The sequence below is a fragment of the Manacus candei genome, unplaced genomic scaffold (assembly GCF_025592945.1).
Source record: "Manacus candei isolate 608988 ecotype Guabito, Panama unplaced genomic scaffold, ASM2559294v1 h1tg000150l, whole genome shotgun sequence".
Lineage (NCBI taxonomy): Eukaryota > Metazoa > Chordata > Aves > Passeriformes > Pipridae > Manacus > Manacus candei.
In genome coordinates this window covers 2,913,916-2,936,614 of record NW_026138198.1, presented here as the reverse complement: position 1 = coordinate 2,936,614, position 22,699 = coordinate 2,913,916, and the positions used below count along the sequence as shown (strand labels likewise).

Below are 22,699 nucleotides of genomic sequence, written 5' to 3'. Positions count from 1 at the left end.
GCATTTGGAGAGTCTGAGAAGACACGAGGAAAAATCCAGCATGTTAAACCAAAGCAGACAGCTTGTGCCAGCACTGGGGCAAGGGCTGAGCCAGGGAAAGCTGTGTCAGCAAGAACATTCTGGTCCAGCCTTGTTCCCACTGGACTCAGAGCGATCTGGCTTTGCTGGTGGAAGGAGCAGCTCCAGCCCCACGCCAGACAATGGCAATCCCTGTGCCTGAACAAACCCTTCTGGGCTCTGCCTGGGCACCAGCCTCTGCCAGGTACAACAAACCCTCCTGGAGCTGCTGAACTCCTGCCTGGCATGGTGGGGTGCAGGTGTCCTGGGCAGTGCCCCTGCCACGGGGACTCCCCTCTCCTGCAGGACCCACCCTGTGCTCCCAGGCGCTGCCTCCCTGGGCCTGCACTCCTAAGCTGTGCCCTGGCTGGGCATCACATGTCTTTTTGCTGCAGTTCCCCACCACAGAGGGTGCAAAGAATGTCCTTTGGGAGCCTGCAGCCCCTGTGACGCTCAGGGAGTCTTGGTACATTTCAGAATTTCGCCTCCAGTCTTCCCCAGCTCGGTTGCTCTGACGGTTTCTTTGGCTATTTGGACAGACAAGTGCACACGCGTTTCTTGTGCAGCCCCTGCTCAGCTCTCCTTCCTTCCTCATCCTTCTGACAGCTCTACATGCTCCTGCCTTTGCCCTATGATCCCAAGCATCAATTTGAGCTGGGTTTCAATCCCTGTGCTCCAGGAGCCTGGTTCCTGCCAGGGCACTGAGCTGAGCTCCCCGTTCAAGGGTGCAATGAACATCTGGGGGGCTCGTGGGTTCCCCCATCGTGGGTTTGGGTCAGACCTGGTGCCAGCTGACGGGCCAAGTTACTCACCAGATGCTTCTCCTCATGTGGAAGTGGCAGTCTCTCTGTGGGTCCTGCAGGCTGGTATTTGATGTGCCAAAAGGCTTTAATCACCCTTCACCCAGCAGGTACATCCACAGGCACTTGTGTCCAGCAAGGAACACTTCAAACACATTCCCTGCTGCTGCCCTTCCCTGGTGGCTCAGCACCGAGCCAGATCCTTGTGGGATGCTGAGAAAGTGGAATGGCCTCACCCAGGCTCCTCACAGCCCTTGGACAGGAGCTTGTATTCATGAGAGGGGCTCCTGCATCCTTACAGCTTCCATAAGCTTTCATCCACCCTGCCCTCTCCTGAGTCAGGAAAAAGCCCGCTGGGAGATGGAGATGGGAAGGTTTCTTGGGCAGAAGTCACTTTGTCAGTCGTGATCTTACTCTGACAGCTTTCTGTCTGAAAAAGCAATTTTAGTTTCAATCAAAATGAATAAAATAACAGGTTTAACATTTGGAAAACTCATTACTGGAAACTTTATGAAACCTAAGGCTAACAAGGCTGAGTTATTGCTTGAAAGAGCAAATTTTCTTGTTAAAGAATGCAAATATATAAAGATATATAGTATCTAACCCAGTCACATTAGTGAAGTACAGGCATGGTATTGTAAGCCCTTCTTTCCCCCCCCCCCCCCATTTTCCTTCTTTTCCACATGTTGGTGCATCCAGCTAAGCAGGATGTCATTAGCACAAAGCATTTAGCAACAACATTGCCCTGGGGATGGATTAACCAGGCCCTGGGAGCCCTCCCCCCGCTGATGACACTGGCTCCCAGCTTTCCCTGTATCCCAAAAGGACAACAAAAAAGATTACATTTGGATGAGTTAAATTTCCACGTGGGGAGGAAATGCACAAAGAACAGCACAGACAATCCCAGCCTGTGTCTGCACCGAAGCACAGCATGGCCAGCACCCCCTTCCCCACAGCAAACAGCAGCTCTGCCTTATTTGTGGATCCATTTGTTTATTTTATTGATGAGCTTGGAAGCATCACCCAGCACCTTCCTGCACGACACCCAAACCCCACCTGATGCCAGGTCTTGTGCCACATCCCAGGAATGCTGTGCTCTGCACCATAAGATGGAAAAGCTGTTGCTGTGCTCCATGATAGAGGAAAATATGGAAATGGACCCGTGACTCTGACTTGCCTTTGGACCACGGAGAATGCAAGCTCACCAGCCCAGTGTGGTGTACAGCTGGCTGTCCATTCACATCAGCAAGGCATGCACAAGCTACATTTCTTTTGTTTATTTGTTTTCCTCCCTCTAAATACACACAGAAATATTGTAGCTGTGACAACTCAATGTATGTTCCAGAAAAGCCAGGGCTCTGGTGCCTCGTTTGCCCAGAAATGTGCTTAAATATTGATATTTTAATGATGCATTCTTCAGAGTGTCCCATTTTCCCAGAGCCTAGTTTTTAAAGGCTGGCTCCAAAAGGCATTAGGGGAGTTGGAATTACAGCACTTGGAGCCTCTGACAGAAGATGGATTTTGGTAGGAGCACAGAGTGAATGCTGAAAGACTCCACTCAGGACCTCCCAGAGCTCTCTCTGACACATTCTGGTATCTGATGTCTCACGTGAGGATGCCTGGTCTTGTACAAAGCACCTGGCACTGTCCCACTCCATGTCCTTCTCTCTAAAGCAGAGGTACGTGGGTTTGATGGATAGTCAGGGGGGAATGATTTCACACTGGCAGGGGGGTTAGGTGGGATATTGGGAAGGAGTTCCTGGCTGGGAGGGTGGGGAGGCCCTGGCCCAGGTTGCCCAGAGAAGCTGTGGCTGCCCCTGGATCCCTGCAAGTGTCCAAGACCAGCTCTGTCACCTTGAAGGCTATCAAGAGCCTCGTGGGAGCAGCCAGAAAGAGACACCAAGGGAGAGCCACGGGCCTGGACCCCTGAGAGAAGCTGTGAAGCCCTGCCCAGCAGGATGGCACTCACCCCTCCTGAGTGGGGATCTGTCCCACACAGGGAGTGCGAGGTGGAGACACACCAGCCTGGGTGGAAACCCTCTCTAGGACCTCCCAGCTTGAGACCCTCCGTCTTCTGCAGAGTTGGAAACAGGGTTCACCTTCAAAGCCATGGCAGCTAACCCCTGGATTCAGGGGTGTGAGCAGAGCTCCCTGCCTTCCTGCCTCCAGCACAGCTCTGCTCCCTCTCCTCTCCTCTTCTCTCCAGCTCAGGAGCAGCTCCCTTGGTCACCCATCCCAGGGCACAGTGCTCAGGGGAGCAGCACAGGACCTGCTGCCAGCAGGTCTGACCTCTGCTCTCCTCCAACAGCCAAGTGGGGCCACTGCCCCTGCACCCCTTTTATTGCTCCTTCCAGGCATTTGGGTGAGCCCACAGGATATTCCATTCGCTTCCCTGCTCTTTGGCAGGACTGAGGGTGTGACAGCTGCTGCTGCTCTGGCATCACGAGGCTCACCTGTGGCAGGAGACTTTGAATCACACCATTTTATAAAACATTTCTGTCCATTACCTGAATGGGTGTGAGATGCCAAAATAATTTTCTAACTGTGTAATATAGACCTGTAATCTCTTGCTGTAGGACTTGCTGTAGTGCTGTTGAAACATGTGTACAGGTGCTGGCATTAGCAAATGGAAGTACTGGGATTAACATGGACTTTCTCTGTTTGTCAAAATACAAGGGTTGGTGTGTTAGTGTCTTGTTACTGCCTTGTTCTCTAAGCCACAGAGTTAATTAGAGCTTTGTTTCTTAGGCACTAAAAGCATTCTCATTTTTGAACTCACTAGCTAATGTTTATTGGCACTTTTTTTTTCTGTTTTCATGTGTTGAAGAGGCATAACAGACACAGGGAAACAGGATTGCAAGGGGTACTTCTGCTGCTGGTGTGAGGAGTCTCACCCATTTGGGCAGCAAATTTAAGCAATAGGTATTAAAATGAACGTCCACAAAGTCAGAACAGGCTGTGCTTCAGAATGGCAGAAATTAGGGAGTTTATTTAGCAATTATGTGATTTGTGGAAAGGAAAATCATCTTTAAATTAAATGCATCTAATGTGCTTATCCAGCAAGAGATGAGTGCTGTCTAAACATTAAAAAACCCAACAAACCACCTTTTTCCAGGTGAAATACTGAACGTGGATCTTGGTCACTTCAGTGATAACGTTGTCAGGCCATGCCAGTGGCCAGCAGTGCTTGGGGTCGCTGGAGAACGGGGGTTATTTGTTTCTTGCAAACATGATATGCTGGTTTTGGCCTTCATACACCAAAGTGGCAATAGCCTGGAAGCAGTAAAGGATGTGTTAGCTAATATAGGTAGTATAACTAATACAGCTGATGCCTTTCTTGGGGTAAACTCCAGAAGGGAAACTTGATATCCCAGCTTGTGATGAGTGTGAAAGCCCTGAAATCCATTGCTTTGGCCTTGAAAAATAACTGTAAATGCTCCGTGTTGCAGATCTGGAATTGCCTCCGTTCAGTTCATGTTTCAATTCTGTCACTAGTTCAAAGTAAAAACCAAAAAAAACGCAACCAAAAAGAACAACCCCAAACCCTGAAATGTGCCACAACCCTTCTCCCTACTCCACCATGTGCAAAGCAAGGAATTCAGTTAATCCAGTGTGCTGTAAAGAGGAAAAGAAATTTCCCTGATAGTTCATTCCAGTGCAGTGTTTGGAGTTTGGAGCCCTCTGAGCCTGATGCATCTCCTGGTTTGGCTGGTGGGGGCAGGTGTGTGTGTCCCTGTGTGCTGGTTTTGGGGTGTCCGGGCACTGCTGTGGCTGGGGATGGAGGGTGGGCTTTGGCAAGCCCAGGCAGCTGGCCTCGAGCTCCCAGAAACAGCAAACACCAAGTTGCAGTTTTGGTTTGTTTGTTTTTGACAACTTTACCACCTATGGATGAAAACACTGAACCCCAGGTGTTGTTTCCATGGGAGGGTTCAGGGCAGAGCTGCTGACGCTGCTCCCCCTCTGTCCCCAGCACGGGGGGGATGAGGGGGCTGCTCTCCCTCCATCTCCTGCTGGAGACCCCCACCCTGGGGGGTGACAGGTCGTGGCTCTTGGCCATGACCAGCTGCCTGACTCTGTATTTGAGAGTCATTCATAGAATCACAGCACCCCAGACTGGTCTGGGGGAGAGGGACCTCAAAGCCCACCCGGTGCCACCCCCTGCCATGGGCTGGGACACCTTCCACCAGCCCAGGTTGCTCCAAGCCCCGTCCAACGTGGCCTTGGACACTTCCAGAGATCCAGAGGCAGCCACAGCTTCTCTGGGAATTCTATTCCAGGGCCTTCTCACTCTCACAGGGAAGAACTGCTTCCCAATATCCCACCTAACCCTGCTCTGTGGCAGTGGGAAGCCATTTCCCCTTGTCCTGTTGCTTCAGGTCCTTGTGAAAATTGTGTGAGGCTCCCTCTGAAATGCCCAAGCAAATGGTCCCTTTCTGAGCAAGCAGAGGTAGGCCAGGGTTTGGGCCTATTTTCCTCTCATTTATTTGGATAAGAAATTAATTACACCAAGATAATTTACTGAATCTCTTAAAACTAGATCAGATTGCTAAGAGACAGAATGTTTCAGCTGAGCAGGTGTTTTGAAGGTGATCATACACTGTGTTTTACTACTTTAAATAAATTACTAGAATTAAATATTCATAAAGCTCCATTGTTTGGCTTTAGTGGATTTGCTTCCTGTAACATAATTCATTCAACAGTTTTGTACAAACTGTGTAAGTGTGTATTAATTGCTGTAACATAATTTACAGATTTCCTCCCATATGGCTGATTGGAATAGTAGATACAGCAAAATATGGGAGCAGCATTTGCTAATAAATGGTGTGCCTGGGCAGGAAAGCTGCATTCCCAAGAATTCCTACTCTGCAATGTTTGTGATTGCATCACCTAATTTGGTTCCAGTCAGTGCTTAACACGACCCCCCACCCTATGGCATCACCAGTGTATGGCCAGAATGTGTCCCCTTGGGAGGCCAAGAGGGACCAGCTTAGCTGGAAACGTGAGCTTGGTGCCTTCACAAAGATGGTTGTTATTCAGAATAGTTATTATTTTAAAGAAACTGTCTGTTCAGTGTCTCAGGTGCTGTTGAGTCAAGCAGCAGGAAAGGACCATTTGAGCAGACAAAATCCCTCTGTCAAAGGTTGGGCTTGATGATCTTGGAGGCCTTTTCCAACGAAAGGATTCTGTGGCTCAGTCCATCAGACAGAGGAGGAGGGGTCGGTCCCTGTTCCCGCAGGAGGGGCAGACACGGCTCCCGGGTCACCCTCCTGGGAACCCAAGACCCTGGTAAGAGGGAGGAGTGCAGGAGGGAACCAGCTGTGCCAGCACTGCACTGCTGCCCTCCCTGCTCTAAAGCCCCCAAACCCACCCTTGCTCCCCCTTTCCATCCCCACTCGCTGATCTCTGTGGGCCCTCTGTGCTCTGTGCCCACTGAGTGTGGGCAGCCCCGGGGGCCGGGCAGGCAGTGGTGCCCAGGGAGAGCCGTCCACCTGGAGGGTCCAGAGGGGCTTATCCTTCCCAGCTCAGCAGGTCCAGGCCCTGGCAGCGCTGCCAGAGGCTGTCAGGAGAGCAGGCACGATGGCGTGTGGTTCCCATGTGTGTTCTGCCCAGAGAATTCCGGACCCGGTGCGCTCAATTCCCAGCGTCAGACCCGGGTTTCTCCCGGGAGACGCTGCTCGCTCGGCGCCCGAGCCCACCCCTGTCCCCGGCCAGCGGAGCTCCAGGCTGGGCAGCTGCTCGCTGGGGAGCAGGGAGGGCTGGGGCAGCCTGGGCAGGGTCGGGCCGGGGAGCTGCGGTGCCAGGGAGAGCCCCCGGTGGGATTGGGGACCGGCAGAGGTGGGTGGCACTGCGGAGCTGCTGGTGTTGGACAGCTCCTGGATGCTGCGGAGCCGAACCCCGTCTGTGCCTCCTGCCCCGCCTGCGGGTGACACCGCCAGGCTGCACGAAGGAGGCATCCTGCTTTTCCTGGGTCCTGCCTTTTGTCTGGAGGAAGCGCGAGAGAAGAACACAAGTGATGCCAGGACCTCGACGGGCTTTCCCTGTCCTCCCAGCTGGCTCATCCCAGGTGAGGCATTCCTGCTGCCAGGGTGTGCCAGCCACTGCCAGTAGGGAAATATGCAATGTGGAATATGATTTCCTCTTTTCCTTTGACTCTTCTTAATTCATCCAGCACTTGCATGTTTGCTGCCGTGCGAGAAGTGCCAGGCTGGCACCAGATCCTGGTTGGAGCACACAAGGGCTGAGGGGATCCTTGCTGAGCTGCACGTGCTCTGCCACGGGCCCTGAGCTCGACCCTGAGGCTGAGCCAGCACGGCAGGGTGGGATGATTGGGATCCACGCTGTGGGTGTGCAGGATGTGCCCACTGCTCACACATAAAGTGCTGTGATCTGCTGAATTAGTGACTGTGAGCACTGTGCTGCCCTTAGAGAGAGCTGGGGTGTGTTATAGTGAGGGCAGGGCACGATGGAGCTCTGAATATGGACTGGAACAGCTGCAGACAAATGATGTGTGGGACTGTCTTGCTGTTGATGCACATCCAGTACTGGGAATGCAGGTACCAAACCAAATACGTGGGAAAAGAGAGTTTGAATGTCTGTATCTGTGTGCACAAGGACAGTGTCCACACAGCCTTGTGTGACACTTTGTGACACCTGCTCAGCTCCTCACACAGCCAGCTTTAATAACACAGCTGATTCCTTCTGCTCAGCTCCTGTTAATGGCATGTATTGAACTCGTGCATATTGGAAATTGGGCATGAAATGACCCATTTCTGTTGCTGGAAATGGCTCTGGGCAATCTGTGCCTTGCTGCAGTTAGAGAGAGGCTCAGAAATGTTCCCCAGCAAAGGAGTTGGGCCCAGGCCCCAGAGGTACATTCTGGGATCAACTTTATGAATTTCAAACTGCCTGTTTAGGAAGAAAGAAATGTTTCCTTCATGGCACAGCCTGGAGGATTTATCTTTGAGCTTCAGCACATCCCCATGTGTGCCCAAAGGCAGACAATGGGATCTGACAAACAAATAACTGGAGATATCAGGATGGAGGAAAAAGTCATGTAATGTTCACAAAATAGCCACAGAATCCCAGAATGACTTGGGTGAGCAGGGACCTTAAAGCTCATCTCATTCCACCCCCTGCCACAGGCAGGGACACCTTCCACTGGACCAGGTTGTTGCCCCACCCAACCTGACCTGGAACACTTCAAGTCACTGTGTTGTTGCCATTGGTCCTCTAATGCTGTTGCTGATATTTATCTAAAACTATATTAAAAAGAGGAAAATCAAGAATTTTTATTCTGCAAATCACTCCAATATTTCAATTTTTTTCATATTCATTCTGAAAAAGAGTCAATAGAATTAAAAAAGTAATAAAACATGAATAAAAGTTCATGGCACAAATATTCAAGGGGAATGCTGTGAGGTACAAGTGCATCGTTCACATTTCTGCAGGACACACTGAGTCATCCCCACCCAAAATGTTCCCATTTCAGGAATTGTGGAACAGCAAGGTAGAAAGCAAAACTACAAATGATAGAGCTGGAACGATTTCAAAGCTTAATCCCCTAATTAATCCCAATAACGAGCATTTAGTACAAAAAAGACTTCTAAAATCATGCCATCCTAGAACACATCCCCGCTTTTCCTTAGCTTTTAAATAGCTCCCTGGCTGGATTTCCATGCCAGTTCAGCTTAGCCTGCTTCCTTTTTCATTCTTGCATTTATTTTAAGCGTTCTTTCTTTCAACAGCCCCTTCACATATTTCATTAACATTGTGTCTTATTAAAATCTTGTTGCGGTGATTGGAATTTTAAATGAGTGTTTAAGGAGAAACCAAAGAGATTAAATGAATGTTAACAGAATTTAAGACACTCCATTAACAACTTTGTGCCATATTTGCAAAATTCATGAAGCAACGTGTTTAATTACAGCTGCTGGTGGACTCCAGGTTGTGGGCCCTGCCCGTGAATTAACACCAGCCTTGTGTGTTTAGTTTGAGGCTGAGCAACGCATCAATCTTTGTGTTTGCTGGCAGAAGTCATTCATCAGCACTGTCAAAGTCACAGGGATCCATTTATCAGCCCGTTAACGATCATTTGTAGAGGAGATAATCGGAAAGTTTGGTCGCTTCTCCCCGAGCATTTTACATCTATCCTCTGTTTTTCTGAATTCATGTTTTTGCAGCACCTCAGGAGCCTCATGGATGCATGTTCCTGCCATTGAAGATACTCAAAATAGCAAAAAATAGAAGTCCAGCTCCCGGAAGGAAGTGAGGTAATTCAACCCCAAATATATTTTCTCTAGGTTGCCAGTAAAGCACTTTAACTCCCTGCAGGCCTTCACAACTCATGATCTAGTGCTTCCTCGCCTTACAACCCATCTTGCACTGTGGGATTCTGAGCTTTCTCTCCCCAGTTTTAACCTTACCCTAAACCTAGGAGCAGTCTGGGAAGCAGTGCTCCAGCAGGAGAGGGGCAGGCACAACGCTGGGCCCAGCCTAATGACACCCTGGGAATGAACTCCATCTCTGCCCGCAGTAACTAGGACTTTGAACAGCCCTGCTCCCATCATTCCCAGGTTATCTCACCCCATTTCAGCCTGGTTGTGCACCCCGAGCCTGATGCCCAGTCCAAACTGCTGGGCTGTTCCTTTATTAACCCCGGGCAGGATGGATTTCAGGCTGTACTTCGTGAATAAAAGCCTCAGCTACCTGCTGTCGGCTGGAGAATGGAGCAATATGAAGGTAATCACTTATGTTCTGGCTCTCAAGACTTTTTTTCCTGTTTTTATATCTTTGTAATTCTGCTCTCAAAAATAAGTTTGTTCTGTTTGAGCCATGAATTTGGGACTGCCTGTCACAGGTGGCTTAATGCTGGGTTTGCAGGCACTCTATATTCTCTTGATCCTGATTAACAGTCTTTGTGCTACTGTTGCCTGGAAGTTATCCAGTATAACAATTTCACTGGAGAATGGGATTTCATCAAAATGTATTACAGGAGTGTGCCAGTTTCAAAAACTTTAATCAGAAAAGGGATCTTGGAGCCAGGGAGGTATTTTGTGTTGAAAAGAGACACTGTGTTGAATGCCGGTGTGTTCTCAGTTCATAAGCTCTTTTCACAATTTTCTTCCTGCTTGGCAAAGCTACTGCTGGAGAAGTTTAGTTCTTCTGTGGGATCCTGTTCCACCCCAGCTCTGGCTCAGCCATCGTGGGCACCGTGCAGGGGGCAGCTTTCCCTGCCCAGAGATGTCCTGTGGTATTTGCCACTCTGAAAAGTCTGGCTTATTATTGATTGAGATCTTAAAAGAATACAGAGAGGAAAAGAAACAGCAACCCACCAGTTGAGTCTGCCCAGGCAGGTGTTGAACAGTGCTGCAAACAGAGCCACAAGGCAGCCCAGGCTGCTTGTGCAAAGCCACTCTAAGCCATGAGTGGCCTCGGGCAACTCTCTGGCACTGCCCCATGCTCATTGTTTCTCTTCTGAAACAAAGAAAACCCCTGAATCCTGGTTATGTCTCTGAAGGAGGCTCACCCAAAGGCATCCAGCTGAAGGGAAGTCTGACTGCACAGAAATAGGGGTGAATTCAGGGAAAAACTGAAGTCTGATACCTTAAAATAAAACAAAAGCAAAGCATTTTCAGAAACGTGAGATGCTCAGTGTGTTCAATCCATGCCCAACCCCCCAGTTGTTCAATCTGTACAAACCCCACACGTGTCTGGGTGCTCAGGGGCACAGTGTCCTTGGGACCAGCCCCCAGTGCTCCTCCCTTTGGCTCAGGGAGGGCTCTGGGGAAGGGGGTAGTGCTGGCAAACTGAACTGGCACCTGGCTCACACCAGAAGGAAATATCCACAGTACTGAACAATGCCCTTTAGAGCATGCTTTAACTTTTGGTCAGCCCTGGAGGGGCCATGCAGTTGGAACAGATGATCTCTGTTGGTCCTTCCCAGCTGAAATATTCTAGTCTAGTCTAGTCTATTTTGTAATGAAGTACTGAACTGTTGTTCTCATTCTCCATGATGCTTTTTGTTCCCTGAGTGTCTTTTATGAATTGAAAAAAATAAAAAAAATCCAAACAACCAAATATGAGCAGTAATTAAGGCCAGAAGAGCCCCTCAGGGTCTCTGGCCCAGCCCTCCACTCCAGCCCAGGCTGATTCTGGAGTGAGCCCAGACTGCTCTGGGTCAGGCTTTTACCCCTGGGGCTGCTGGGCTCGGCCCAAGTCTGGCACTGCCGGTGCCACAGGAAAATCAGGCTCGTGGGGAGAAGGGCTCTTGACCTGATGCTCTGCAGAGCATGAGGATTTACAAAAATCAGGGCAGTTGCATGAAAATCTCTGACTAGAATCCAGATTTTAGTTCCAGTTGCTGCTCTTCAGAATGAGCCGTTTAACATCTGGGTTCTCTCACTGCATTTGTTCCCATAGTTTGCATCCTCTGGTTTCTCTGCTTTCTGTTCTTGTTGGATCCTGATTAGTGGTGACATCATTCTTTGGTTTTGCTGTTAAAGAACATTTTAAAATAAAAATCAGTATTTCAGCCAGATAAAAATAATCCTTGGTTTAGTGCCCATGGGTTTATTAATGTGACTCTCTTGCTCTGCTATTGATGTTAAGCCTGATGTATTTTTAAAATCTCTTACCCATGGAGATCACTGAAGACAAATCCCTGTCTGTTATAGATGCTTGGTATGGGAGCATTTCAGAAGGAACAGAGAAAGGATGAAAGCCACAGCAGGATTTATTACCTGGGGATGAGTACCTGGCACACAGGGAGCAGTTCCCTCAGCGCTGCCCTGGGGAAGTCACTGGGAGTAGTGGAGCTCCCAGGCAGTGATGCAGAGAGACCCTTTCCTGTTGACCTCACACAGTTTCACATCAAACACACCCAGAAATGGCTTCACTGATGTTATCGGTGGCTATATAAGCACAGCAAAGAGATTGAGGTGCCTGCGGGCTCCCTCAGCCCAAGGACTCAGCCCCTCGGGGCTGTCTGGGAGCAGGCAGGAGGGGCGAGGCCGGGGGCCCCTGTGCTGCTCTCTGAGGAGGTTTAGTTAAGCACATTTGGCGAGGGGTGCTGGGATCAGCCACGGGCAGAGCAGCTCCCCGGGGCCGGGGCAGCCCCGGAACGCAGCCCTCAACCCCTCTCTGGGACACATCCCCGGCAAAGCGAGCTGCTGCTCCTGCCCGTCCCGCTCCATCTCCGGCCGCCGCCGGACCCCTCTGTCCCTTCGCTGCCGGCTGCCAAAGCCGCTCCCCCCAGGCTCTGCCCGCCCGGGGCACTCCCGCCTTTCGCCCCCGGGGCCGGGCTGGGGACAAGGTTTGGGGTCTCCCCTCCTCACTGCCCCGCTCGGCCTGCCCAGGGCTGGGGAAATGCTGAGGTGGGAGACAGGTCCTGAGGGGCACGGCTGTGCCCCGCTGCTGGAACCGGCTCTGGCTGAGCCCCCAGGGACGGGGTTTGAGTGCAGGAGAACCTCAGTGGTCAGCCTGCTCTGAAACAGCCAGGGCTTCTCGGATGAAGACGTAAAATCCCAAATTTCAGGTCTGAGGGCGCCCCAAGGAAGATAAAGGAAGAACTGGTGTCAGCTGTGGGAAGGTCCCGGATCCCAGGGGCTGGGAAGGACATCCCACAGCTTGGTCAGATCCCGTGGGCAAAGCTCAGAGGGAGCTGCACCAGGCGGGGTGTGAGGAGATGTGACATCTGCTGCTCCCCCCTTCTCCCTCTCCACTTGTGGAGCCTGTGTTGTGCCCTGTGTCCCCATGGGGCCACAGCACCTTGGGCAGCTCCAGGGGATGGGAAGGGATCCCAAAGGAGAGTGGACAGTGGGACTGTGGTCCTCGGGTGCCTTGGGAGCTCTTGGGTGAGCCATGGGTGAGCCTTGGCAGAAGCCAGGGGTGTCCATGCATGCTGCAGAAGCTCTGGGGTCAGTGGGGACACCCTGGGAGCCCCTCCCTGGTGGCAGTGAAGACCCAGCTGTTTGCATCCCACCACTGACGTTGGCTGGGACAGAACTCATTGGCTTAACTGGGACTCTTCCAGTTCACATCACTGGAAGAGACACTAAATCTGTTCACTTCCTTCCTTAAAATACTAACAGAGGAAAAAGAGGACAAAATCTTATCGTCTATTAAGAAAATAAGTTTCTGCTAAGGTGTTTTCTGAAATTTTGGTCAAGGTTGACTCCTTAAAAACTGCAAAGTAGCACAGTCCCCACTGTCTTTGCCTTTGTAGGTTCATTTTTGCATTAATACCTCCTTTCATAACATAATCTTCATTCTGTTTACAAAAAGAGAAAAAAGATTTTGTTTCAACATAATGTCATTAAAAATGAATATTTTACAGCCAAGCTTATGGCTGGAGGGGCTTTATTTTTGCAGGATTATTCTCTCCTGTTTCATAAATTAAAGGGCAGCAAAGATATCAAGTACTTTCTAATACCATAAAAAAATTGACCGGTTTAATTGACATTCTCAAATAGGATTAATTTAGCACTTGAGAGAGATGAAAGATTGATAGGTTGGGAAAGCAAAGGCTGCAGCTTATGAACATGACAAAATGTGGGCTGCAAATGCCCTGCTGGTCTCTTTGAGCGTGTCCTGAGCAGACTCTTGAGACAGTAACTCAGACTCCATCTCATCTTGTCTTGATCCCACATGAAATGGAGAATGACACCCATTACCCAATCTGCTGAGCCAGTGGATAGTCTGGGATGAAGGAGCCGGTGCAGTGTCAGAAGTGCTGAGGCCATCACATTCCCTGGAGAGCTGAGGAGGGCAGAGGTGCCAGCCTGGCCTCCAAGGAGATGTGGCTGCAGAAAGTGAGATATATGGTTGTAGTTCCCTGCACAGGGGGCCCTCTCCTGAGTTAATGCCTGCAATTTAAATACAGCACTAAGGATTAATATCCTTCCCTTTTAGGCAAGGACTACTTGCTATGAATGATGGGATTATTGTATATTTGAGTGTGTCTGAAATAGCACAGTCGATCGTCCCCAGAATTTAAAAGACAGAACAGTGGCAGGAAAAGATGAGCTTTTTCTTTTTCTCTTTTAGGGGAAAAATCACGGCTGAAATGTTGAACAGCCTAAAATATTCCTTAAAGTTCATTGTAGATGGAATAGATGACCCATCCCTTAGAGGTCATCCCAGCTATGTGATATCATCTGTAACTTCATTATGTTTTCTTCTCAGGTGTACAAGGATATCCTGGCTGATCAGTATTTTTCAGACGTTGCACAGACCGACTTGTCTTTGGAATCTGTTATGAAGAGAGAGAAACACTCATTTTAAATTCAGGGATCTGGGTGGCTTTGCTGTGGTGAGACCAAAAATGCCAGAAGAGCTTGGGGTGGGGGGCACCAGGGGAGAAGAGCCCCCTCTGCACAGCCCTGCCAGCACTGCCAGTCCTGGGGTCACTTCTGGACCCCTCACAATAGGAAAGAGTGAGGGGCTGGAGTGTGTCCAGGGAAGGGAAGGGAGCTGGGAAGGGGCTGGAGCAGCAGGAGGGGCTGAGGGAGCTGGGGGGGCTCAGCCTGGAGAAAAGGAGGCTCAGGGGGGACCTTCTGGTTCTGCAACCCCCTGACAGGAGGGGGGAGCCAGGGGGGGGTCGGGCTCTGCTCCCAGGGAACAAGGGACAGGAGGAGAGGGAACGGCCTCCAGCTGTGCCAGGGGAGGCTCAGGTTGGATAGTGGGAACAATTCCTTCCTGGAAAGGGCTGTCCAGCCCTGGCACAGCTGCCCAGGGTAGGAGTGAGTCCCCAGCCCTGGAGGGGTTTCAAAGCCCTATGGATGTGGCACTTGGGGACAGGGGTCAGTGGTGGCCTTGGCAGTGCTGGGGGAATGGATGGACTAAATGGTCTCAGAGGGCTTTTCCAACCTAAACCATTCTGTGATCCTGTGATTTCTACAAGGGGAGAGGGCAACAAGCAATTCTCCAGCCAGCTGTGGCCTGGGAGTCATTATTCCCTCTTTTTGGAGGGGAAGATCCATGTAACCAACCCAACCTGCAGGGCTCATGAGCAGGAGGGGCAGAAGGACAGGGCCCTGTGCCCCCCAGACCCACCCCTTGACCATGTCACCATGGCCATAGATATCTCAGTGTGTCCTATCTCCAGGTGTCCCAGTGTGCCCCCTCTCCAGGTGTCCCTGTGTGTCCCCTCTCCTGGTGTCCCAGTGTGTCCCCTCTCCAGCTGTCCCAGTGTGTCCCATCTCCTGGTGTCCCAGTGTGTCCCCTCTCCTGGTGTCCCAGTGTGTCCCCTCTCCAACTGTCCCAGTGTGTCCCATCTCCAGCTGTCCCAGTGTGTCCCCTCTCCAACTATCCCAGTGTGTCCCATCTCCAGCTGTCCCAGTGTGTCCCATCTCTGGGTGTCCCAGTGTGTCCCATCTCCAGATGTCCCAGTGTGTCCCCTCTCCAGGTGTCCCAGTGTGCCTCCTCTCCGGATGTCCCAGTGTGTCCCAGTGTGTCCCCTCTCCAAGTGTCCCAGTGTGTCCCATCTCTGGGTGTCCCAGTGTGTCCCATCTCCTGGTATCCCAGTGTGTCCCATCTCCGGGTGTCCCAGTGTGTCCCATCTCCGGGTGTCCCAGTGTGTCCCAGTGTGTCCCCTCTCCAGCTGTCCCAGTGTGTCCCATCTCTGGGTGTCCCAGTGTGTCCCTTCTCCGGGTGTCCCAGTGTGCCCCCTCTCCAGCTGTCCCAGTGTGTCCCCTCTCCAGCTGTCCCAGTGTGTCCCCTCTCCGAGGGCAGGGCTGGACAGCAGCGTTCACCCCGGGATGCTCTGGAGTGCACAGTTCAGGTGGGATCTTTGCAGGGCTCAATGAAGCCACTGAAATGCTGTAAAACAACTGTTCTTAAGTGGCTTCTGGGGCCGTGGCTCTGGAAATATGGGTTTCATTTGTTCTGTGTGGTGTTCCAGGTCACCGGGCCTTTGTTCCGCTCCCGTGAGCCCCCGCCGGAGCCACTGCCATTGCTCAGCCTGCTTTGATTGTCCCCAGCTTTAGTTAAGAAGCTGCTCTCTGCAGATCATTTAATGAGCTTCCATCTCTCTCTTTTAAGTGTCAGTGAGGATGTTTCCTCGGCTGAACAGGAACCATATTTAACTGTTGTGCTTCTTTATTTCTCAGTAGTGAGGTTTCCCTCCTCGGGTTCAGGGTGAGGTGACAGTTTCTAGCATTTCCCTTGGAAACATTTTAAAGAAAACAGAGAAATGCTTTCACTGGAGCCTGTGCAGTGCCTCTCACAGGAGATGTGTCCATCTTACTCGAGATCCCGCTCAGCTCCTTTGGGGGTGTTCAATACCAGTGATTCACTCCAGCCATTGTCATTCCCATGACAGCTAATCTCAGAGTCCCAAACAGCACTATCAGGAGTGGAAAGCCAAGTTATTGCACGAGGACTGGGGAAGAAACGAGGCCAAATGCCCTGGGAAGGTGTGAAGGGACGTTTTATTTTCTTTCTGCCTTTTGGAAAGGAGGAGAGATGGAAGGAAAGGGTGAAAATGGGAAACACTTGGCCAAGGCAGGGTTGGACCCCCCCTCCCTGGTCCTCACCTGGGGGTGGGTTTGTGTGGGAATTGAGCAGAGGCCAGGGGCTACTTTGGGTCTGTTTCCTATGCTTTTATTTTTCTTTTTTTTAATTGCTTTAAAGGAAAAAGCCTTCCTTGGAGACATAAGGGCAAATCCCAACAATTAACCTCATCTGGATAAGAAGGCTTTTTGCGACTTCTAATTTAGGAACATGGGTGCCACCACCTACTGAGGATGGACAGTGGTGTCATCGGCACAATGGGAAGAGTGAGGGAAAGAGGTTTTTAATTTTTAATACCAGATGTGTCATCAGAGCTCATGGCCAAGGTTTGTGTCTTCTGTATTTCTTATTGTTTGAGTTTTATAGTGCCCTGTTTCAGGAGTCACTGTATTCCTCCCAGCTCCCTTGGCAGTCCCTTGCAGTGTGCTGGGAACGACCCCATCTCTCTTGGCCTGCAGGAGCAGCTTCTGCTCCTCTGCAAACCCTCTTGCTAAAGGAATCTGACAGAATGATTAGAAAAATATAAATATTTCATTATGAGGCACTAAATCTGCTTCTTTCCCAGAGAATGCCCTGTCCTTGACTCCCTTGTGGCACCCAGTTGGCTGCTGTGTCAGTGGGCAGGGGACTGTGAAGCCCCTGCTCAGCACCGTGACTGGGACTGAGTGTTAACACAGCACTGTGTTGTGCCATTACTTCACCAGAACACAAAACTAAGTGGTAATTATTAGCAGTGCCTGTTTATTATGGCTATTTTATTTTCCCTGTCCCTCAAACATTAATCATTCCTAATAGGATGAGGTTGGTTGAACAGATGGGAAATAAGTGGCGGAGGCCTGTGTTCAGCAAATGCCTTTTCATTGTTTTCCCTCCTCTTTACACCCTCCCTATGCAAACACACCTTTTTAAGGTTAGTTTGTGTGTTTAGTAGGCTCCTGTGCCTAGATGTCACAATCAGTTACCAGGGACATGTCCCCGCGCTGTTCCCGTGCACGGAGGAATTCAGCAGCAGGGCAGGTCCTGCAGGGATCTCCAGGGAGGAGGAAGTCCATCCCATCAGAGCTGTCACAGGGCAGGGAAGGGCAGTGACCAGCCCCAGCGATTTGTTGTGGGATGGCAACTCCGTTTGGATCCATACTGGTGATATCTCAGGCCGTGACATTCAGCTGGTCAGGTCACAACCACATTTGGAGATTACACAACAGCCAGTGATTTAATTCCCCTAATGCTGTCGTATTTCCTCTTCAGGAAAACAAACAGGTAAGGAGCCATTCGGATACCAACTCACCATCCTGGAGAGCTTCAAAGAATTATAAATGTTTGGTCTAGAAAAATTCTGGAAGCAGCCACTGGAATCCAACCTCCCCCCAGCTATGAACCAGCAGCAAACCTGGGCTTTGTCAGACTCTGTGTGGAGCATCACAGTCCCTCCCAGGTAGGCTCAGGGGCACCATCCATTCCTCCATCCCAAGCTATTTGCATTAATATCATGTGCATTTTTCTCCTCCCATTATTTTGAAAGGTTCTCCAGCACTTGGGTCAGTGGTTGTGGTCATTATTAGGTTGGGGCCTAAATTCCTTGTTTCTGTAAATTCTCATTTCTGCTTCACTTAATTGCTACCCTCTGTTGGGTTGTTATTTGTTCATCTGTTTTCTTTGTTTTTTTCTGGGCTACTTAAGCCCTTACCATGATTCACCTTTTCAGGAAAGCAGGGAACAAAATGCTGAAGCAGGTTCTGGAAGTGCTGCTGCAATAATTTGCTGTTCAGCAGGTTCCAGACCATTCATGCCTTGAAATGTAAGTGCTCGGGTCGTTCTGTCCTGTCGCCTGGGCATGGAAGGAATCCTCCTTTGTTCCTGGAGCAGGACTTGTTTGGTTGATACCCTCAGGAATTATCCCATTCAGTATCCTGTAAACACAGCCCAATCCCACAAGTGGAGGCTCAAAGACTCCGAGTCTCTTCCACAGCCAATTTCAGACCCTGGAGAATCAGAAAATCACCATGTAGGAAAAAGATTACTCGGTAATTATTTCCAATTATTTCCATTTCTGCCTGCCTAGAAAATCAGGAAACAGGATTTACTTGGGAACAATTGCTGTAATAAAGTCAGTTGAAGTTTCACCTTGCTGGAAGATTGTTTGAGCTGGGAAGTGCAGAAGTGGTAATCCAAAACACTTGACCTTGGTGTAACATTATCTGTTTCTAGAGCCTCAAACCATGACAATTGCAAACCCCTCGAGCTCATCAGCGCTCAGATCCCATGTCCTCTTCCCAGAAGAGCCATCACATGTGCTCTTTAGCTTCACATGGAGAATTAGCCTTGAATTGCAGGCGTGTGACCAGGAAGGATTGGGCTGGCAGCAGAAGAGGCTCAGGATGGTCCTGGACAGGGGGCTGCCCTTCCTGGTGCTTCCAGGTTTAACACAGGATGTGCTGCTCTCCCTCACCATTTCCCATGGTCGATGGAGGTGCTGTGCATTCCTGCGACCTTGCAGAGGCTCTGCCAGCCTGGCAGGATCACAGAACCCCAGAATGGGACAGGCTGGAAGGGCCCACAGTGCGTCACCTGGTCCAACCTCCCTGCTCGAGCAGGGTCATCCCGGAGCATGTGGTGTGGGATTGCGTCCAGGTGGAATCCTCTGCCAGCAAGGAGCCACCCTGTAGGGCTCACCCTGCACCCTCTCTGCTCTCATCATGGGGGCTGCGACCCAGAAAAGAGATGACACAGAAATGTTCCTGCATTCTCCTGACCTGTGACCCTCCCTGGCGCTGTGGGTGGCCAAGACACCTTGACTCCCATCCTGCCTGAGCACAGAGGGGGTTCCTGTGCACCAGCCCACAGAGGCACATCCAAGGTGTGGCTCCAATCCCTCCCACCCCATTTGCCCACATCCAGCCCTGTACCACAGCAGGTGGTACAGGGTGTGGGATGTTCTCACCAGCTCTGGGCCCTGCAGGGGTTCCATAGCCCCAGACACACCTGCAGAACCCTCGGGACTGGATTCCCAACAGAGCAGGTTATCCTACCACAAGTGTATCCATCCCAGTTACCTTTCCCTCTGCTTCCTTTGGGATGCAAGCAGACAGGAGACACTTCAGATAGTCCTTGACCTTCATAGGTCCCTTATGAATCATTAACCTGGAAGATGGATCCTGCAGCCTGGCAGATCATTTCATTTGTGTCTCCACCTGAGCTGCTGTTCCGCCCTTTCCCCGGCACTGTGACATCCCTGCACGTGGAGGCAGTGCAGCAAAGGGCAGCATTCCCATCATCTGCTCAGCTTTACAATCCTTGCCCTTTACCCTCACACATGGACACTGTGAGGATAATGGAGACACACAATTCTGCCTTCTTGCTCCAGAACCCTCAGGTGAGTTTGTCACAGTGGCTGTTCTTTAAAGAAATAATGTTGTACTAATGTGTAACTCTGGGAATCACTGGCAACACCTTCTGGTACTGCAGAGTGTCATGTTTCATCTCTGTTTTTTGTTTTTTTTCTCAGTGTTACAGTCTTCCCTTGTCTCAGGGCTCTCACAGACCCCCTCGAGGTAGCTCTTGCTGCCCAGGGGCACAGCTACATCACACTGAAGCTTTCCTGTTTGTGGAAAATATTTCTGGGGTACTTCAGTGCAAGTCAGTCCCTCAGTCCCAAAGGATTCTCTCCCTGTGGGAAGTTCTGGAGGAGAAGCCCAGCTGCAGAGCAGTGTTTTGGTGGTTTCCTTGTTGCAGGTCTACTAAAGCTCCCGGACCATCAGGTGGAGTTGTGGTTACAAGCCAGGACCCCCAGTTTGGAAGGTCTGGTGGGTATTGGTGCTCCAACACTGTCCCTCAGGCCCCCACTGGCCAGGCCACCCCCTCTGCTTTGTGCCAGTGCCCTGGGCACAGGCTGGCACGTGGCCACTGTCTGAGAGGGTGGGTCACACTGGGCTCTCCTGGCCACTGTGCTTTGGGGCGGTTTGGGTTGGAAGAGACATTAAAGCTCATCTTGTTCCACCCCCTGCCATGGACAGGGACACCTTCCATTATCCCAGGTGGCTCCAAGCCCTGTCCAACCTGGCCTTGGACACTTCCAGGGATCCAGGGGCAGCCACCACAGCTGTGCCCTCATGAAATATTCCTGTAAGGAGCAGTGTGAGCACCCGAGTCTGTGAGATTGCTGCACGTGTGAGAGGAGAGCTGAGCATAAATGAAAGAAAGCTGTTTAACATTTCCTTTCATGAGACTAAACAGTGAGTGGTGCCTGGACATGAAGTCATTTGGGGCTGCACAGAAGAGGGATAGAAGGAGAAGCCGAGAAAAATGAGATAAAGAACACAGAGACAAGGATAGCAATGTGGATCATTCCAGCAGCAAGATTAATAATGAATTTCCTGCTCCCGATGTGAAAATGGAATAGGGCTGCCACTGACAGTAATACATCTTGAAAAGGAAAGAAAGGTTTGCCATTCATTCCCTCCTTGATATTTTCACATCCCAAAGTGTATTACCCATGGTCAGGAACCAGCTCTGCTCGGGGATGCACATGGCCAAAATCTGGGACAGACAGGGTGAGGTGCTGATTGTCTGCAGATGTATTTCCCTGCAACACAGCATCACTTTCCTCTGGGCTAGAACCTGAGGGAGGCTTCCTGCGGGTTCTGGGGAAGAAGGGCACTCCCAGACCCCCTGAGGGTGCTGGTTGTGCAGAAGGAGCTCCGAGAGCCCAGCACTGGGAGCTGCTGGAGCAGGGGCAGCAGTGCCACTGCCCCTGTCCCAGGGCTCTGTACTGGGATCCCCACTCCTTCCTGTGGGCAGGGAGCAAACACCAGGCCACAGGATGGCCATGGGCACTGTGCCCTGTGCAGGCAGGCATGGCAGGTCTGTGTCCCACCAGCTGTCCGGGCAGATCCACGTGGCTGCCCTTCCCAGGGAATGTCACTGTGCAGGATCAAAGCAACAAAATGGGAAAGATGGGAATGTGAAAACACAGGCTGTGCAAACCAGCAAAGCCTGGCACAGGTGGGTCACAGGGTTTGGTTTGTATCACACTGAGTTTGTGGCTCATAAACTGTCAGGTCTGACGGATGTCCCAGCAAAGTTACCTCCCGTGCTTCTGTGTCCTGCTTCCCATCTGCTGCCACTCTGCAGTACCTGGAGATTTGGGAAAGCCAGTCTGTGCCACGGTGTCCCCTGGGATCACTAAATACCATCCTGCCAAGCGAAGGGAGGTCACCCCCAGGCCATGAGCTGCTCTGTGCCCAGCACAGCCCAGCCTGGGGGCTCTGGAGGACCCCCCCATATCCCAAGGCATGAGGGGAGCAGTGCTGAGATCTCCACTTTGGGAGAGCAGTTGGGTTTCCAGATGCTTTGACTGCTGTGGTTTGTCTGTTTGCATGGCTTTTTTCCTCTTAAAATCTCTCCTGAGGCTGGAACAGTCCCAGGCACGAGCAGGTCCCGGCCGGGTCCCCGGGAGCATCAGGGACACGAGGAGCAGGGACCGAGCTGGGAATGTCCACAGGGTTCATCCAATCCAAACCCAGCCCTGAGCGCCACAGGACGTGCCCAGTCTGTCCCAGAAGCCTTGTCACCCAGGGCAGGCAGCAAAGCCACAGCATGAGGCAAGGAGAGCTTTCCTGGGAACAACAGCAAGTGGAATTTGCTCTCTGTGATGGGGAGAGGAAGAACAGCATTTCCCAGGAGCTTTTCCAAGTCAGTCAGCACAAAACACATGTGAATCCTTAAAATATACAGTGCAGCCTCAGAAAAAATGGGGAAACCTGCTCCCAAAGGAGCAAAGACTCCATCCTCCAGGCAGGAAAGTGCCTGCCCAGTTTGCCTGTTCCCGGCACTGTGGGACACCGGGAGAAGCTTTTAAATAGCGAATGACAAAGCCCAGATCACCCCCTGGAATGTCACTGAGGATCTGTCAGGGGGACTCTCCCATGAATTCTGTGCTTGTGTGCTGCTCACGCACAGAGGAACAGGGCTGTCCTGCACCGTGCCCTGGAGGATAACTCTTCCCTGAAATCCATCGCCTGGATGCATATTTCCACACAGCAGGAATCAGATCACCCGTCAGCTACATCCTGGTGACAGCACGGCCACACCTCCATCCTCCTGGACTGGTGAGGAACACCCAGAGCTGGGAATGTTCAGGTTTATTATTTGGAATATGCCCAGGAGTTTGTACAATGTAATGATTTGAAAATAACATTAATTTCCAAATGCACTACCTCCTTGGAACACAGAGAAAATGAGAAACAAGAAAAAGAAGAAGATCTAACAAATGCAATTAATCTGGAATTATTTGGCAGGGAAGAGTCACCATTGATGTATTTAACAAAGAACTA

General features: G+C 50.9%; 1 long non-coding RNA gene across 2 annotated transcripts; it reads left to right on the top strand.

Annotated features, from left to right (window-relative positions):
- Nucleotides 1-19,429: 19,429 nt before the first annotated feature.
- LOC127463140 (uncharacterized) lies at nt 19,430-20,736 on the top strand. 2 transcript variants are annotated; one of them, XR_007900675.1, is made up of 3 exons: nt 19,430-19,740; nt 20,100-20,165; nt 20,592-20,736. It is a non-coding gene; the product is annotated as an uncharacterized LOC127463140 (long non-coding RNA). The 2 variants fall into 2 exon arrangements; XR_007900676.1 differs by having other exon boundaries at nt 20,100-20,170.
- The last annotated feature ends 1,963 nt before the right edge of the window (nt 20,737-22,699 follow it).